General features: G+C 45.8%; 1 protein-coding gene across 1 annotated transcript in view; it reads left to right on the forward strand.

Moving 5' to 3' along the window:
* LOC144126137 (cell adhesion molecule DSCAM-like) overlaps positions 1–20,260 on the forward strand; it is a 265,564-nt gene that overhangs the window by 23,613 nt on the left and 221,691 nt on the right. The window lies entirely within an intron of this gene.

A 20,260-nucleotide genomic window follows, 5' to 3' on the forward strand; every position in this document is an offset into this window, starting at 1 on the left:
GGGCCTCGCTCCGGGCGTGTAACAAAAGAAAAGGAAGGGTGAGTGATGAGAGCTTCAACAATTGAATTTTTTTCACTTCCTTTTCCCATTAGTCTCTGCGCGGGCTCGGCACTTTGAATGCGTGAAGCCAGCGATCCGTGTTTACAAAAATGGATAAGTTAGCTAAGAGTTAACCAGAGGTGTAAAACTTGTTGTCTTTGAAAGTGAACGTGTGTCTGTCTCTTGGTACTTGATGAAGACGTTTGCATTTCATGCGCCTTTTAGCGTTCGCCACCTTCTGGGCCTAACTTACCGGAAGCGCACGTCGTACTCAAGGACGCGTTCATTGTTCGCAATGAACTTGAGTCACCTGTCTCAGCGAAATGGCTGGAAACCGACAAGTACCCTCACAGTATGAGGGTATCTCCAACTGAGAGCACCCGTAAGTACCCACCATGTACTTGCACTGTATGAAACGTGCCAACGTAGCATACGCCACAGCTGGTGTAAGAAAACAATGGGCCGATCGTTAAAGTTATTTGCACGCAGACGTGAATAGGTCACGCTGAAAACCTCAGCATTCGCCAGAGGCCAGCGTACGACACCCAGACTCCGATCAATCGTGGGCCGTTCTAGCAGACGAAAGATCTAGCTACTTAGGCGCCTAATTCGCTTACGTTTTGAATCAATCAATCAATCAATCAATCAATCAATCAATCAATCAATCAATCAATCAATCAATCAATCAATCAATGACGCCAAATGTGGCTTCAACGTGGCCGCCGTATTTCAGCGAGACATACTAAATACACGCTCGATTAAGGCTTCTTCTTACCGATTGCTTTAGATTTAGTAATTTTGCTGCTCGGGTGAGAGTCACAAGAATTGCGGATGATGGTGAACTAAGGACGTTTTCGGGGTCACGCTGTAAGACGGGCTGACATCGGAAACTCCATTCGTCCTGTTATATGAACAACTTTTGTTCCATAACATAGAAACTTATGGCTTAACGCACTCTGCCATAACGGCCGCTAAGCTTCCTCCTGTGTGCTGTAAATCTTGTTTATAAAGCCCGTTAAATGGTTGAGTATAATGCCTCGGTGAACTTTTAAAGAACGGTAATTTTCACCCAACATAGTCTATCGGGTTTACTTTGTCTTGGCGAATGAATACGTCTAGCAAAAAAAAAAAAGAGAGAGGAAATTGCAAGTATGTACTGAATACTTCGTGTCTTTTTGAACGATCTCCTTAAGACGTGAGCCCTCTGAGTTCTTCCATCTCACTTAGTCATTCCTCCTCTAGCAACGCAGTACGCGTCGAGTCAGTGCACGTGTGTGCAAGAGCTCCACTCGCTGAATAAGGCATCTGCCCATAATGATCGCCGGGGTGCGTAGCCCGCAAGGAAAATTGCGCGCAAGCTGCCAAGGAGAAGTCGTGTCTGCGGCCTCAAGCACGCAGCGATCCTAGTCCGCTATCAAGAAAGACACAACGTGCACCTAAGCGGAGGAACACTTGGCGAGACGAAGAAAGTCGATGGCTTTGGGAAAACTCGAAACGGGGCTAATGATGGGCTACTGGTCTCGCCCCCGTCGAAACTTCTGAATAACAGATTCGGAGAGGAAGCACCACTTGGGGGGAGATCTGTATCGGTTTTTTTTATTACTTCTCGGCCTCATTGCGTGGTCCGTCTTCTTTGGGGTCGAAGGCGGCACTCTTCTCTGATTTCTCGCTCCTCCTTCTTTTCTTAAAAAAAAAAAACAAAGGGACGGTCGGGAAAGCTTGTCGCAGATTGACTGTGTGATCGAAGCGCTGTCTCCCTTCTTAGTTTTTTTTTTCCCTTCCGGTACTCGCAGCAGTGGAGGCCGAGTAGAACTGTTCTTGTCTTGCATGATTTAGGCTTGTGAAGTGGCAAGAAACATACACGCAGACACGCCACGGGCAGATGGAAAGAAGGCGTAGAGCGTTTTGTTTTTGTTGAAATATCTCGGACGGCGCAGAGCAGCCGCGTAATGAGAACCCCTAAAGAACATGGTCGAGAGAATTTCCCTGCCCACTAATTGGCATGTTTCGTGGCTGCAACAGCCGATGTGCCTTTCCCTTCCATCCTTGGCAACGCTGTGTAACAGGCCGTTTTCATTTTAGTGCATAAAAAGAAGCACGCGAGAGCAAGAAGACCGATAACAAATCTATGTTAAATTAAATTTAGGAGCTTATACACATTCTTCTTCGTCTTGCTGGGGCTTTTAATATTCCTGCATGTGTTAGTATCATTTTCATTTTTGGGATTTGTTTTGACTTCTGTTCTTACTCTGAGCACTACCGTTGTCACGTTTAGGAGCTCAAGCTACGTGTCTGGGACGTCGGTAACATTACCATTGTTATGTCACAATACGAAAATGAACTACGAGTTAGTACAATGCCTTGTGAAAGGCTGCCGAATGTAGCGGCGCACTGAACAGTCAGTGTCATTTAATTGTGCCAGGTGTCACTCTGGTTATTACACTCTGCACTGAAATGAAGCCGCTGACTTTATGATCTCTGCTGAGAGTGAAAGAAAAGATTTGATTTCTTTAAAGCGGATAGAGTTGATAGGAAGACTGTAACGATGTCGTGACCCTTTTGAGAAAGCGGCCGAAGTGAATGAGAATCGAGAAGCTGTAAAGGAAGATACAAAGAATTGGAGAGGAGAAAAGAACAGACTCCAGACAACAGTACTGACAAGGTCCAAGCTCTCGAAAGTAGGTTGATTGGCAATAATTCTTTTCCCCCTAAGCTCATTGCATATTTGCATGCGGTGCTCGCAGAAGGTAAGCGGTCTGAGGTTAACGAACTCTCCATTGCCGAAGCCATCGATATCCAGGACACGTGGCAGCATGGAAGCGTGTCCGTTTCGGTCGCATAATTGGATTTTCTTTTTCAGCCAACTCTTCACAAGCACGCGCCTTGTTGTTTATCGGAAGCTTTGGCCTTGAGCCACTCCTGTCAGTCCATCAATATCAACTCACAGCCGCAGTGTACTCTGTTTTTGGAAATGACAAAGCGGAATTGATGCCTTTAACGATGCGGCCTACAAAGCATATCATTAGTCACGCTTATCACTGATCATTTTTTTTCTTTTTCATTTGTATGAGCGTTTCCAAACTCCCCGTGATCTATGAATGTAAAGTAGAATATGAACAATCCCGAATATATGGGCATTAACCCGTTAGTTCTATTGCGTCATACCCTCAAGGCGGAGCTTAAATATTCGTTCCAATTCTTTTAAAACCTCTGCGAAGTAAGGCGAGTCTCAATGGAAGCTGATGTGAACTCCCACCTATGGATCTAAAAGTAAGTAGTGCTCAACACAATGACAAGACGGGCGAGTTGGTGATACATACTTCTGGGAAAATAGCACAAAAGACGAGGACAGCAAGGAAAGAAAACAACAGCACCAGCGCTAACTCACAACTAAAGGTTTATTCACAGAAAGCAAGGAATATAAAGGGGCCAAACAATCTAGATAGCAAAGCAAACACAAGTGTAGCTACGTGGACTCGAGGAAACGAACTTCACTGTCATGCAGGCATATCGACGGGCTGCTAACGCACAATATAGCTTTTTTCTTCATGTAAAAAGCCTCCATAATCTCTCTGGTTAACTGTGTTGGGTGACTGTGCAATACATCACTGTGATGCAAAGCAGGAAAGCAAGACTTGCAGTCTCAAACATGATCGACTTGATTAGTAGACTTATTAGCCTCCAAGGTATTAGCATGTTCAGTTAATACAACGACCCGTCTGGCCAATGTATACTTGTCCGCAGGAAAAAGAAAAAATGAAATAATCCCAAAGTACCTGTGGAATTAAACATAAAGGTAAGTATGTTCCATGCTCTGAAGGAGTTGTTTATAAAATGTGACTTCGATATTACGAGAAGAGATCACACTGCCATCTTCTTGACACTGTGCTGCCTCGGACGCGGCCTGCCACAGTTGACGCATAGCTGAGTACAAATGCAATTGACCGCAGTGAGAGCGAACATGGTTTATGGTAAATGTACAGTGTTTAACGTACAAGAGTGACTCAGGCTATGAGGGACGCTATAGTGGAGGTCTCCGGATAATTTCTACCACCTGAGGTTCTTTAACCTGCACTGAAATCCGAGAGGAAGCCTACGCCTTTCGGGTCAGCAGACGAGCACCATAACCACTGAGCCAGCACGGCGGCGGTAGGAAAACGCATTCTCCATAGAGTTTTTCGTAGTCAGATTTGAGCTCCACTGTTTCCTAGTTTCAATGCCAGGCGTCGGTGTATACGGCTGCAATCGACAAATATTTCAGGACGGAGTTGCTTGCAGAAAATTCCACAATTAGAGCCAAGGACGATAAAAACGCTTCTACAAAGTCTGCAATTTCTATACAAATTCAACCAGCATTCTAACAAATGAACCAATAAGCTACTGGCACCCGCATGTGCTTTAGGGAGTTAATACTTCTAGCGTAAAGTACAGACCGCTGGGAGCAGGAAAGAACTCCGCGGGTGTTTTTGTCAGATGCGAGGCACTGTGGTGACAAGCGCACAAATGCGTAAGCCCGCTGTACGCTTGGCTTACTTGTTCTGAAGATATGACTGAGGCACTGGATGCGTTTATTGTCATTGCACACCTATTTTCAGTTCAGGATTGTCATAGACACTAACTTTTCTCTGTTTTATTCGTTGATGCATAAAAATCAACCCAGAGGCGGAGGTTTGCACCGTCCTTACGGGGCGAAGAGTCAATAACTTTCTTTCTTTGTCATGCCCATTTCTCTTTTATGCCATGAGGCAATAAACACCATTAAAAAAAAGAAAGAACAAGTAACACTGTGGACCGCGAGGCGCGCCGAAGCAGAGGGATTCGGCTTCTTTTTTACCACCTTCAGTTCCTTACCGTTCCCGGAAGTCGCCGAATAATCCGTAGTTTTCTGCATTTCCACTCCGCGAATAGAAACCGCGGGCTACCACCGAGGAGGTTGCGCGCGTAAAACAATGTCATTAATACGTAGCTATATGTCAGAACTCAAAGATAAGGAGAGATCACAATATACAGCCCAGGAAACACCTTAACTCTGTGCATACGAAACGAGAGGCCCCAGTCTGTGCGTCCAATACGGAAACGGAGAGAAATTTTGAGAAGTGAACTTGAAACCTAATCATTTTCTGCCGCCCGTTTCGAAGCTAACGGTCCAAATATTATGAGGAACGTAAACCGAGCTATGCATACGCAGCGAGAGTATTTATGTCTGAAAACCGTAAATTAGCTTTATAACGATTACTGGGTATCTCAGGGTCACTTTCTACAGGGCCCAACTATTTAATTAGGCTCGCAATGCTTGACGAAGTTGACTCGGCTGACGTGCTCTCGACTATAACCAACTAAGGACTTATATTTGATAACCAAGCGCGAGATGTGTGTGTGTGTGTTTGCGGAAACCAAACCTGGGACGTCAGTCTTCTTTCTTCATACTCTGTCTGGGCCCCGATCATGCTTATTGACGTTTCGTCGCCGCATCTGGTTGCCTGTTGAGTTTGCAGAAACGAGACTTTTTTCGCAACATTCTCACAGAGCAAGAAACAAAATTAACGATGCGCATCGATCTTCTAAGTAATTGAAGCGCTATCGGCAGCGAGAGAGGGGCAGCTTGAGGGAGCACACAGCGAGCGCCTCCTGGCGGGACGCGTGGCTCATGCCGCGTCGGATGGCCTCCTTCCGTTTAGGCCCCGCTTTCTGCCGCATCGCGAGAAACGATATATGATCACAGGGCAGCACTCGTAAAAGGATATCGGCGCTGTCAATCGGCAGGCGCAAAGGCTGCGCAATCCTATTTCGCAAAGTACCCGGCTCGAGGCATTCTGCTCGATCGAGGCCGCGCTGCGCCAGCGATGTGCTTTCCCTTTCTGTCTCCCGCCGCCGCAACCCTTCTTCCCTCCGTTATCCCCCCCCCCCCCTCCCTGTCTTTTTTTTTATTATTCTCCTGCAACGCAGTGCTTCCGCGTCGCTTGACGGTTAGTTTGGGCAGCGGTTTCAGAGAGGCTCAGTGCTTCCTCCTGCCTTGGGCCGTCATTTAGTGAAACGAGCGTGAGTGGAAGAGCGCTGGGCATTTTCGTCTGTCCTTTCTTCTTTTTGTCGCGCCTTTTCGTGAATGCCTTTTTCTGACGACAACATTTGTGCCCTCCGGTTCACTCAGTCCTTTTTAAGTGGTGTAAATTTCTGACGTCATTGCTTGCCATTGTTCGCCGGAAATGCTACAATTCCACAGCATTATCTGTGTGCTGACACAGCTTAGATTTTCAGTGGGCCTTGCCCGCATTCATGTCGACGTCGCTCAAACCTTGCCAGAAACGAGTCTCCTCTCCCAGAAGCCAATTCATGACAAAGCGGAATTAAAAGCTTCCAGCATCGCTGTTTTATGTGCATGCTCATCAGTTCGTGCCACCCTTCTTATCCGTGGAAGAGTTCTCGGCATTGCTTATGCAAATGTTACACTTCCACACACAATTTCGCTGTCAAAGAGAACTGCACCCAAATGAGTAAGTTCACGTTCGTACTATTATGCTAGTGGTCTGCCGCTTTACTATCACGTAGTTCTAAAGAACCACTTTAAGACAAAAGATCATCTACTATGTGCATACCCTGTGCTCAGCGCTGAAAGACGTACTGTGCTGTGTTCAATTAGGCCGCCTCGATCATGACTCTCTCACGGAGCGTTAGATCCCCGGACCATGCATTACACCCATCGACGCCTCTCACGAACTAGAAAGCAATGTTTCATTACCTGAGGACGTCATGCTTGTGCGACATAATGTGACTGTGCTCCTCTTCCTGGCCCTCAATGCAGGGTGGCCAACCGGACACCCGTTCGATTAACCTCCCTATCTTGCCTCTTTCCCTCGTTCGCTCCCGTAAAAAGCACTTTGCCTTTTTCACGACCAATTGCACGTCAGGGCGTATGACGACGTATTCACATTTTTATAGTATATCAGTGGAGATTCGAGCGAATAATGATGGGATTTGAAGCCTGCTCGCCTTTCTTTTGCTTTGGATGGACGAGCGCTCTCCGTTCGTAGCTAACTACTGTCACTTTGCTTCACACAGTCCTGCCTCGGAAAGCTACCGCCCTCGAAAATATAAGAGGCAACCATTTCGCTTTGTTACGCGTCTTCATTCTGTCTAAGCAACTTTTAGGCTTTCCTCTTGTTAAAAATCGCACTTAATGCTTTAATGCGCTGATTGAACTGTAAATGCGCCAACACTAAAAACTGCGTTCAGTGAAGCTTAAGAGCTTTGTTTTGTACATACTCACTTTCTCGAATCATCGCCTACAATGTTCTGGGACAGCTAATTCTTCACACTGTTTTTTTCGAATTGCCATCAGACTATGCCCTGCCGCATCATTCCTTGCAGCCACCATGGGTGATGGCTCAGCCTCAGTATGCCTGCATGTCCCTGGCATAATCCAGAAAACTGTGATGCCGTTTAGCGGACTGAAGACACTTGCTCTCGCCTACATCTGGTCAGAACACTAAAACTGTGTGCACGTATACACGGATGGATCTGCGTCACCAAAGGCATCAACAGCAGCTTTCGCAATCCCCGCTCTGCAGACGACCCGAAGATTCATTTTAGGACACAAGTCCACTTCAACCGCTGCAGAGCTTGCGGGCCTACGGGAAGCGATTCGCCACATCTGCGGAGAACCGCCTCAGGAGTGGTGCATTTTCACTGACTGTAAACCTGCTCTACAAATTTTGGGGTGCTTCCTACGCCACACCATCTACCAAGCTCTGGCTATTTATATCATTAGTCTCCTGCCATTTTCTCGGAAAAAAGGCTACCGTATATTGTTCCAGTGCATCCCTGGACATTGCGGACCCGATGGAAATGAGACCACCGACGCTGAAGCAAGAAGCGCCTTCAGCAGTGGCCGTACAGCTGTGCCGTTCTCTAGACCGGACACCACTTGTCTCTATGCGGGATCTATGAGGAGTGCGACGGCTAGGTACTGGGCCCTGCCAGACACTCGACACATCCGCCTTAAACGGCTAGATCCGGCGATGACCTTTTCTGTTCCCCGTGGAATACCACGCCCTGTTGCATGCATGATCCATAGATTACGTTTAAATGTCGCCTTCACGCGCAAGTACTTGCACTTAACAGGACAAGCGGACTTCCCGGACTGTACGACATGTGGCGTACTAGAGACTGTTGAACATGTTTTAGTGGCGTGTCCAGCACGTGACAGACTCATGCTCGCATCTGGTTAGAAGTCTATGGACACAAGGCCTCTCTCGGAGGATTTGATCCTCGGTGCTTGGCCAGATAGTTTGAAAACTGTACAGGAAACGCGAGCGCTCTCACGCTTTTTAAGCGACACGGATCTTGCCTCACGTTTGTGATGTTAGAAAGTGTGCCTTGTCTTTTTTTAAATTTTTAATCTATCTTTTCGTCTGCCTCTTCCCATCATCATCATCCCCCATCGTGACCCTCTTTTTTTCCTCTTCCCGTTCCCCAGTGCACAGTAGCAGGCCAGATATTTATTTTTCAGGCCAGCCTCTCTGCCTGTCCCGTCAATAAACCCTCTCTCTGTTGTTTTTTTTTTTGAAGTCTAAATCGCTTCATATTTGTCATCACCTGTCAATGCATAAGATTTGATTACCATTCGTGGTATCCACGATACTTGGCGGAACGTTCTTGTGGATGTCAGTTAGGGCTCCTTGGCACGAATAAGTATGATAAATGCGCTTTTATTGGTTTGTCCTCCTCAGGGTTTCCTGTTTTACTGTCATTGACCAACAGAATAGGAAAAGAAGTCGATCTTGAACTTTTTTTCAACATGATCAACGGCGCGAAAACCCGCGAAGTTATTCTTATTGAAGCTATTTCATTGGTGGGTGTACAAAGGGGTGGGAAGGGCAGGGACTGGTCGTGTTGACAGCAAAATCTTGAACCCGAAAAACACATTCTCACCAGGTATAAGATAACGTCGTAAGGACCGAGGCATACAACAGGTGCTAACAACATGTGTAGGAAAATAGTTTCTGTTCATGCACGCACGCGTGTCTGGAAACAGGCGCGCGGATTTTGTGTTCTGCATCACATGCCTCATTTTACTCAATTCTTTTTCGAATCCACAATGTCATTCGCAGGCTTCCAGCGATGTTCCATGCAAGCACTTTCTCTAGAGTCATTGCAACAAGCCTGAGTAGTGAGTGTTGAAATACTTTTCGAAACTTTGAACTGATTCGATGTTCGGCGCTTTGAAGAGAGCTCTTGTCGACTTCAATATACGGGTGCCGAATCGTGTCCCCTCTGGATATGTAGTAGACACGGGGTTGACTACGAGGGCATACCGTTACATGAAAGTGCGAATGTTCCCAGTTTTTGCTACTATTCACCATTCTGCTGAATTCAGCAAGAAACTTATCGCTGCTCACTGCAAAAAATTCAGCTGTGGTTCAACTCGGCTGTACCTGGTTAGTTGGAGCGAAAGGTTGGTTATGCTTTGTTACACACGGTTATGCATGGTTAGGCACGCTTTCTGTTGATTAAACTTTTTCGCATATCATGACTTTCACCATGAACGCCTCAGTTCATAACTGGAAGATACATTTCCAAGGCAGCAGTGCATTCACTAGACGTGTGCCATCTGCTGGACCATTGCCGTGCGTGTTTGGTTTTCAGTGGGTGCCGCATGATGGCGCTGTGACTGCACGCCATGCACGAAGAAAATTCACCGGAAACGTACTTCGAAACGTACTCGCTTAACTGGGATATCTGTAATTTATGTGTTTATAAATAAATTATTCATGCACGCCTCAGTACTTTTCGAAGATACGTTCCTTAGACATCTGTGCATTCACTAGCGCACCCTCATTCACTTCCAAGAGCCAAACAGTCGATATAATTTCCCTTCTTGGCCTGCACAGCATTTGGCTAAGCAGGATGGCTGTACGACACTGCGATGAAGATGCGCGGTCTGCCCGAGATTACTTCAAAGAAATCATATTTAAGCTGCGTGGACTGTACAAGGAGCTATGTTTTGGAGATGAAGTTATCGAGTTGACGGGAGAGGTATGTTCCTTGAAACAGTTTTGATTTTCTCACGTGAGTGAAACACATGTCCGCTCTTGACGTTTGAGTGTGCAGCTCAGAACATATGTTTGTGATCTGTTGTAAACTGTCAAAACAGGCAAGAAAGGCAAAAAGAACAACCTTGGTGGAGTGGAAGCGTCCCCGTCTCGCATGTCGGAGGCCCGGGTTTGGTTCCCACCTGCGCCACAATTTTCTTTTGATATTGTATTAATTGAGGCCGCTTCACGGTCATATCTGCGCTGTAACATGACCTTCAAGGCTTGTACGCGTGAAGCGGAGCTTTCGCTCAAGAAGAGTAGCAAGCAAAGACACTGCCTAATTTCTAACAAGTACGCAATGTGTCGAGAGCTGCCTCACAGAGAAATGCAAACCGGAGGCAAGAATAACCAGGACGGCTACTCTGCGAAGGACATAAGTATAGAAAAGTATAGATAGCGTAAGGAAGGTTCCAGCAGTTTCATGAACGTATCACAAGGTGTTCCGCATATATTTACGGTCACTTCGGCGGATCTATCACATTACCGGAGGAAATGAAGCCCGACAGTCTATAGACTCAATTGCCTTCCTATTGATATTTCTTTTTGTCTATAGATTGTCTGTAGACTGTCTATAGGATTTGTATTGCCTATAGACTGTTCTTTAAGGTTAGTCTATAGAGTGTAGAGTGTTTATGGACTTTACAGACAGAAGTCTATGGACAGTATCTGTTTAAAATGATTTTGTAAAGGGAGTGTGCGAGCATAAAAATATATAATCCATAAAGATAACTTTTTGCCTAGAAAACAACTTTTTGAATGATCACATAATTCCTATGCATTGTATACAATACAGGCGAAGCAAACTAATTGTTTTCTTCATTAAACTTTCCATCTAAAGGTATACTACGCTTTGGAAGAATTTGTTGTTCAAGAACACGAACGGTTCTCGCTAAACGCGATATCTCAAACGGCAAAATTTATGTATGCTGTTGAAATAAAAGTATTGTCGGCAAAAAAAAACATAATTGCAACAGTAGCGCACATCTTAAGTTACTAAGGCTGCGCGTGACAGCCGAGTTAAATTGCTTTCAGCCTAATTGCACAAGCTCCATGTTACTATTTTTTTGTTTGAAAGTCCGCGAAAGTTCGTCGTTTTTCTTCGTATAGAAACGTGACTAAAGACGGAATCAAATTCACTGTCGTCTGTTGCTGACCTCAGCGTTTTCCTTTAAACTTTCAACTTCGTAAAATACTGTTTTTTTTTCGTAATCAAACCATTCACGAGACCTGAGGGTCCTTGCGTATCCTCTGCGAACTTCCTAGTTTTTCATGAAAAAAAGTAAGAAAATAGCAGCAATACCTAAGTAAAAAAGAAAAAGGAAAATCTGCGCGCTAAGTGATTATAAAACAGAATCCAGGTTTTGGAATCTTTATCCAACGTGAATCTTTTGTTTTATCATACTCTCCAATTATACTCTTTCACTGCGAGCTTCTCGTGCCATTTATCTTTGGGCGCTTGTTTCCTGTAGGAGCTTCACCCGGTTTCTATACTGTCACCCATCTGGCGTCCTATGAATATTACGGAGACAAAACTCGGCAGTGGGCTTTTTTTCCCCTGATATGTGTTACTCCAAACCCAAAAAGAGTTTGAGATCGTCGTGAACCGAAGTACCTAAGGTTCGCCGGCGGAAGTAAAAAGACAAAAAAAGTAATCCCCGTGAAGACATCTCACCCACCTCGAGGTGAAAGGGAAACCGGCGCAGAGCTACATGGCCCCTTAGAAATTGATCTCCGGCAGCAGATCCGCAGAATGGAAAACGTGGAAGCCTCGTCATTGGCTGCTCCTTTCGCCGAGGGAGAGGGGGAAAGCACGAGCACTCAGGGGAGCGTGCGGGCCCTCGTACAGGCGCGAATTAGATTTAACAACGTGCTTAGCGAGCAAGTTTGTCAGCAAAACTTGGCACCTGTACAACATGGCAGGCACCGAGAAGGAATGTTTAATTAAAGCACTCGGAAGGAAGCTCCTTTGCGCTCAGGCTGTGGAAGCTTCTCTCGAGTTTTCTTTTTTCTTTTTCCTTTTCATGCCTCCTTCATTTCTTAACGCTCCGTTTTTTTTTTCGGTAGGCCTTTTTCCGTTCCTCCTCTTTTTATATTCTTGTCTTGTTCCCCTCACCGCAAAGTTTGATAATGCACAAAGATATTGTGGTTAATATTCGTGCATTTTCTTTGTTTTGTTATCCATCTTTAAAGCGGTGTCTCGTTTCTAGCCGTTCCTAACTGTTTGGGGCAAGACCCTTTTCCAAACCACGCCGCCGCGGTGGCTGAGTGGTTACGGCGCTCGGCTGCTGGCCCGAAAGACGCTGGTTTGACCCCGGCCGCGGCGGTCGAATTTCGATGGAGGCGAAATTCTAGAAGCCCGTGTGCGGTGCGATGTCAGTGCACGATAAAGAACCAAAGGTGGTCGAAATTTCCGGAGGCCTTCAGTACGGCGTCCCTCATAGCCTGAGTCGCTTTGGGACGTTAAACACCCATAAACCAAACGTTTTCCCAACCATCTCGCCCCAGAGAAGACGAGCACCTGGACGGGGGAAATCTTGTACCCATTTGAAAATCGGAGGGTACCCGGTGGCACTGGGGATCGAACCCACCACCTCTCGAATGCGAGGCGGATGCTCTACCACATGTCATCCCCCCCACACACACACACATGCACACGGCGCACACACACACGCAAACGCACACACACACACACGCACACGCACACACATGCATACGACGCGCGCGCACACACACAGACACACACGGCGCACACATGCACATGGCCTACACGCACGCACATGCACACGGCGCACACACACAGACACACACGCACGCACGGACGCCATCGCGCCATAGATAATGCGCTATATGTAAACGCTGGCACATCAAAATTCCTTCATTTTGATTCATTTATTTTACCCTCAGGACTTTCACATTACTCGTGATCCGGTAAGAAATGCGATGCGCTACTGCTGAATTCTTTCGGATTCTGTAGACATGGCTAATGGCTCACTGCATAACGAGTTTGATGATGGTTGCAGGGGGGCGAGGTTCATATTTCTATTTCATTTCACTTTTTTTGCACGATGAATATGTTGGTCAAGCATGAATTGTCGTGAATGCGTAATATTGCTTCCGCTCCCTGCGTTTACTTGCTCCATGCGGTTTCCGTTTCTTGCATACTAATTTTACATCTTCTTTGTGGCCTGAGAAATGCGTGCATATGGGCTTCCATCGCCTTAATACTGTACTACTTCCTCAACTCCAGATCGCTGGACATGTTATGTTGCGTTGTCGACTGCGTTGGACTGGTTTCGACTGGTTTCGGGTGTTTGTTTCTCAGATGCAACGTGCAGGATGTATTCCTCAGAGGTGTTTCGAGGCGTTTTGATGCGCTTGGTGGTGTCTTGTAGTGACCACGCTGTCGACCCCACGGCGACGGGGGCACCAATATGCGCGAAGAATGGCCTGCGTGTACGGAGTGGTCACGTTACTGTGGACAAGCACGCCCCCCCCCCCACCCCCCCATCCCCCCGATCTCGAACAAAGGAGCGCGAGGCAGGAGGTGCGAGGTGGAATTTGCAAACTCACGACGACTGCTCAGTGCTGGAAAACGAGGCTAAGACAGCAAATGCTATACTTGCTGGAGCAAGCTAGTTAAGGGTATCGCGGTTCGGGAGCTACAGTCTGAATTTGGCGCTGGTGATGATGGTGACGTGGAACATATTTTTATGCTTCTCTCAGCACGTCTACACATAGGGAAAGCGTACACGTGTTCACAGAAAGGCGGCACACTAAGCAGGACTGAACGGGATTGGTTCACCTTAAGCGTAATGACACTTTTCTCCGTACTTCTTAAAAATAACCAACGCATGCGCTCCACAAAGACCAATAAAATGCCCGACAGCACCCAAGCGGAACAAAGTTCTTGCTTATAATTGTATTCAGCCAAAAATAAGGAAAATACATCACCGTGATTGCGCGAACCCAGATCATTTCATAAAGCGTGCAAAAATAACCGAGCCACTCCTCTGTCCAGTCAGGAATACAGGAAAAAAAAAACGAATATATTTTCCTTATTCTTCGCTCGGCGGCGTTCTCCTTGTCGAACACCGAGGCCCTGGCGGAAGGGCTTCTTCTTGTAAGGCTGCCCTGCTGAGTCGGTGTAATTGGGCGGACGTTTAATTAAAAGGGATTACCGGGCCTCGCTGCCTGGATTACGAAGTGGAAAAGGAAATAAAAGAAGATAATAACGTTTCCGTGTGAGGGCTAGACTTTCGGATGTGACACAACGCGCTTCGATCATCTGTTTTTGTGGCTGCCGAGCGCTCCTGGTTTTCCGGGTCTCCTTTTTGCGTTTGTTTCCGTTTCGCTGCCGGTTTTCGTACCTTGCAATTAGTTTCAAAGCTAACTGCAAGATTAGACTGCAACGCTTCTTAAGAGCCGGAACAGAAGACAAATGACATAGCTTTGTCTGGTAAGATGCCACTCGTTTAATGCGGCAACGGAAGTTTAAAAATGGCAGCGCTGTGTAGCGTTCGACCATGTTCTTTCCTCTGGCCAAAGTTAATAAGAAGAACCTGGTAAGGTTAATCTTCCAAGTCACTGTGCACAAAAAGATTACTAGGGGCTCAAAGTAAGTCCGAAAATCATCGCAGAAAGAGACGGAGGAGGGAGGTCTCTACCAGTTAAGAGTGACTTTAAAAACGCGTGTAGCTGTGTGTGCGTGCGCATGCGTATGTGGGAAGAGGGCTAATTGTGTATTCTCATTTTTCGCCACAATTGTGTCACATTACACAAGATATGTTTTAATGACTCGTTTTGTTTTTCGTCCCATCGATCCACCTCAAAAATTTTTTTTTTTTAGCAGCAGTCCTAGTTCCGATACTATTCGATCATCTAGATTTATAAAACTTGTAGTGGGGCAAGATGGAGCATAATAGCTTTCTGGGAAAAAACGCAAAAAATGCCACATACGAAAAGGTTGAGAAAAAAGCAGGACAAGCGTCCTGTGTGTCTTTCTCGGCCTTTTCTTGCTGTCTTTCGTGCGCCATTTTTATTACCAAAAACTATGCATAATCTTACTCCACTGCAAGTTTCGTTAAATTACCTTTTAAAATATGAGGGTGCTTTTTTTGTGAGTCGATAATTTATTGGCATAAGTAAAATTTTACCGACTTACTAGAGCCCTGTTTATGCTGTATTTATTTATTGGGGCCATTTTTACAGTCTTTCTGTCCCCAATACAGTTCGGCATATTCGTGGTTCTCCACAAGCTGGCATGAAACGCGGCATTCGAAAATACCTCGTGGTACCTTTCACTGAAAAGCATTCTCCTTAACCTATTAGTGTGCTTCTTTAATCAACTTTCCGTTGTAGATGACTCAAAATTTCATTTGCAACAAGTTTATAGTTTAAATTCAATTCACTGTCAAACACATTCATTACGGTGTACACAGAGAAAGAAAATCGCTCATCTTGAGAATATTTGCTGATTTTAGCAGAACATTTCAATAAACCAGTCATAATACTCCAAGAAACAAATTCTCTAAATGCAGTGTTCGAAGAAGTGCATTGCAGATTTTTGCATGCCATCTTGACAACACCCACCAATCCATTATAATCTATTTCGTGAGGTCATCTCCCGAATATGCAAAATGCGGTGTTGCTCAGGTTAGTGTATAATAAATATTTATTAATTATGCATATTAACCATATTTGAATCAAATCAAATCAAATCAAATCAGTACAACATTGGCGGTAATTTTTATACAGGTCAATAGCAGCACTTTATTTCACCTAGGCAGGCAAAGCGATAAAATACTGACGAAATGAAATGCTATTCTGAGCAGCCCTTAGTGCTGACAGAATGTAAGAAGCCTAAAGTAAACAACGCGAAAATCTAAGGGTATATTTTTGCTTAACAAATCGCAGCACACCCATACCCAAGTCACTAACTGTAGAAAGAGAACATGGCCATACACTGTTGCAGCACTGTTGCAATCGCTGTAAAGCACAGGCGGTGACACTCGCTAGAGGCAAAATCGGCGTGCTTTATACAAGCGGCGCTGCTTTCAGTGCGGAGCAAGTTGTTGCGTGAAGGCTTTACTCGGAGGCAGTCAAGGCTTTCAGACGCCATGGTACGTCAAACGCTCAAGCCCGAAAAAGAAGTGACCGAACGCCATCTTACTGGAAGTCCCAAAATCGCCGACAGTCTTGCCATGCAAAAACGGCAGTCTTTCTATGTATTTTTTGCTTACACCTACTCTCGAAAGCGGACGAATTGCGATATATTTCTTTTTATACCGTGACAACAAAGTTTATTGGCGAGCTCCAGAATCGCTGGGCAGGGAACGAATTGCAGGATATGGAAGCGAACGCTATGATGCACAGGACGCAGCAGGGTACCAAAGGAAATGTCTCAGTAGCGTGGGTGTAGGTACGGGCGAGCAAGGATGTAACCATAAGACACTTTTTCTGCGTAACACAGTAATGCGCATAATTTTGATACAGGTTATCTGTCACAAGAAAAACCCTTATTTCATCCTAACAAAGCCAAACTGCGCACAATATGAAGAATAAGCGAACAATACCTAGAATAAAGCACCCTGCTTGGCGCGTACTCCATACACTCCCCGAAATAAATTTCTTTAATTAACCTTTCCAATTCACGAAAATAAACTTATTGTACAACACCCATCAATAAATAGAGAGGAAACTAACTCTGTTTTCAGTGTGACCTTAGGAATATGAAGAATGACGGTTAGAACATGATTTCCAGATTGAGAGCGTGTTCAGCTTTATCAGTTGACGTTTTGAGATACTTGTTTTTATACTTTTGCGTCGTGAGTAATTACTGCACCGTTGTCGTCTTTAATTTTATTTTTGCTACATGTCTTCTAATGGGCGGCTTTATTATTATCTATAATAATATGCCTGCCTTATGCTTCGTGTTACGAAAGAGGTCCGTTGCAGACGCATGTGCACTGATGAGTTAATTTTTTTTATGTGCTCCATGCTGAATGATATGTTCATGGGCCCAGGCCTTGTTAAGTACTTATATGAGAAAATGGCCAAGGCTCTAATATAAAAATGCTTTGCTTGATCGGAAATAGTGTATAGTTCGTATTTTGGCGGCAAAAACACTATTCCTTCTATCGTCCTTCAAGTAATGAAATGATCAATCGAACAATAGATCAGTCACCCATTCAAATATTAATTAATTAATTAATTAATTAATTAATTAATTGATTGATTGATTAATTAATCAGAAGACACTGCGGATCAGCGACTTTGACGTTCGGCTGTTATATCAAAGTCCTGAAATCGACTCGATGGAAGCGATATGAAAAAACACTGTTGTGCTGTGCGATGTCACCGCACGCTCAGGAACCTCCGATAGACAAAATTATTCTGAAGCCCTCTGCTGCGATGTTTCTACTATCCGACGTGTTGCTTCGCAACGTTAAAGCCACATATCTATACTAATATCAATCAATCAATCAATCAATCAGTGAGTCAATCAACCATTCATTCATCTGTCAATTAGTCAGTCAGTCAATCAATCAATCAACCAACCAACCAATCAATCAATCAATCAATCAATCAATCAATCAATCAATCAATCAATCAATCAATCAACTGTATGTTTGATTATTAGACGAGCTGTGAAGAGTTCAGTCAGACGACAGACAACCTGGCGAGTGCTGCCCAATACTGGAAAGAGTCGGACCTATCCCCACTACCCGCTTATCGCCAAGCAAGAATTAAGACATGGTCGCTGAATCTTATCTGCCGTTTTCGGTGCCTGCGATCGGCGTCGAAGCCCTGTGGTGTGACAGACGTATAGTGAGAGGCATGAAATGCATACTGAAGAAGGACATTCTGGCGGGCTAGTTGCTTCATAATGAAGCCAATGATTACAAACTGCGCGTACAAGACGGGACGTAAGGCACATCAAAGGACACACAAAGCGCAGCTGTCCTTTTGTGGGCCTTACGTCGTGCCTTGTTCGCGCAGTTTGTACTGAAATGCTTACATTTCCGGTCTCATTGTGTGCGTGAATGCGAACGTGTGTGGGTTTGCCCGCCCCACCAGCCAAGGACCCTAAACACGCAATGAGAAATGTATGCTGGAGAAGCTACTCGGACACAAACGAAAACTGGAGCTTTCCAACGAAGTGAAAATAAGCCCTACAGAACCAGGGTAAGGTCTCGTGCTGCCAGGTGGGTTTCGGAAACGCATCAAAAGTTCACACTGCCCTGCGGTGCTCTCAACAAGCGAGCTAGCGGTGCTTCTCGGGCCATCGGAAGTTCAGACAGGGGAACCAATATTCACAAGAAAACGGCACCAGCAGTGGCCACAGACGCTTGCGGTGTGGCAAGAGCCTTGCTGCGGGGGAGCAAAAAGAGAAGGCGACGCGCGCGCAGGAGGAGGAGGAGGAGGGGGGCTCGGCCGCATCGTGTGCTCTCGGTGAGTGCCGCCTTAATCTCGCTTTCCAAACAGACGTCGCTTCCGTGGAACAAGTCCATCGATCAAGCGCCGTGACACGCGTCTCAAACTCTATACCACGTCTTCCCGTCTATACACACTTGCGCACCGACGCGCACCGACACACGTGCACAGACAGGCGCACACAATCCACCCTTGAAAGGAATAGGCGCAAAACTGAAGAGAGAACAAAAGGGTGCACCCCCGGCACGAAGCGGCGCCCCAACTATGCGCAGAGTGGTCTCGCCCAACAACAGCGTCTAATAAAGGTAGCCGTCATCCCCTGCAAGTCTACGGCGCCTTGATCGATTGCGCCGATCGGCGCAAGAGCAGTGTTCCTCCCCAGGACGCTATTTGCTTGTCTTTTATTCAGGCCATCTTCAAGCACGGCTCCCTAAGCGTTCCTTATAACGAGGTATATAGCCGTATATAGCAGCGCTGGTCCCAGGTGCGGCTACAACAAAGAATGCAGTTGCCACGATAACGCTCTTTTCCTTCTTCATTTTCCCTTCTGTTTTCCGTCCCTCTAATTTTATTTTAGAGGCAGGTCCGAATCGAGAGTATTCCTGCATGGCCCTCATTAGGTTTGCAGGCAATACTGTTGGGGCTTTTATTAAGCAGCATGCTTTTGGTTTTGTTCGGTAATATCCTCGCATTTAAAAAAGTTGCGTCTGGAACGCAGGAATTTATCTTGATACTGTCCTTTCTTTTCTTATGGGTGAACATTCGCTTGCAAATATAACGTGTATCCTTTTTTTTTGCTTTTTTGACCAAATGGTTCTTATTGCCTTTTGTCGCCTGCGTATGACATCACACTCGTGAGACATGAACACCCGCATGACTTCTATGCCCGTTTGTCGTGAGAGACAGGAAGAGACGAAGGAAAAGAGAGCCCAGCCAGAAACATGGACGTTGGCCATCCCTCACGAGAAAGAGTAAGGCCGTGGAGGCGAACTGTAAGGAGACGACTATGTGGAAAGCGCCGCGGCAATGGAAAAAAAAATGCGAGCTTTCTTAAGAACTGTACCATCCTCTTTAAAATGTTTTTGCTCAATGATTGCATAAATTAAGGCACGCAAGACGAACCATAATTTTCGCTGGCAGCAGCACTAGTGAAGTCATCGCTTGTCGGTCAGAACGGCCATATCGAAAAGCCAGCTCTGTGCATGTGCAGCGTCAAGGCGTGGTATGCGACGTCAAAACGTGGCTGACACACGTAACGTTTATTTTTAACGTCATAGCATCATAGGTGCCATCACAACAAAACCAAATTCGCCTATTGGTTTCGAGAGGTCACGTGACCTTGCGACGTCATCACAACCTGCCCACCGTGACAGGTAGAAATTAAATTAATGATTGGTGGAAAGAGCTCCCGTGACCTTGTGACGTTATCCCAACCTGGTTGTGAGCAACCTACTAGTTTCTAAACAGCAACCAAGAAAGAGAATCCAAATGAGAGATGTAAAAAAAATGATATATGCAAATGCTGGCAACCCGCCGCCGTGGCTCAGTGGTTAGGGCGCTCGACTACTGATCCGGAGTTCCCGGGTTCGAACCCGACCGCGGCGGCTGCGTTTTCATGGAGGAAAAACGCTAAAGCGCCCGTGTGCTGTGCGATGTCAGTGCACGTTAAAGATCCCCAGGTGGTCGAAATTATTCCG

The sequence above is a fragment of the Amblyomma americanum genome, chromosome 3 (assembly GCF_052857255.1).
Source record: "Amblyomma americanum isolate KBUSLIRL-KWMA chromosome 3, ASM5285725v1, whole genome shotgun sequence".
Taxonomy (NCBI): Eukaryota; Metazoa; Arthropoda; class Arachnida; order Ixodida; family Ixodidae; genus Amblyomma; species Amblyomma americanum.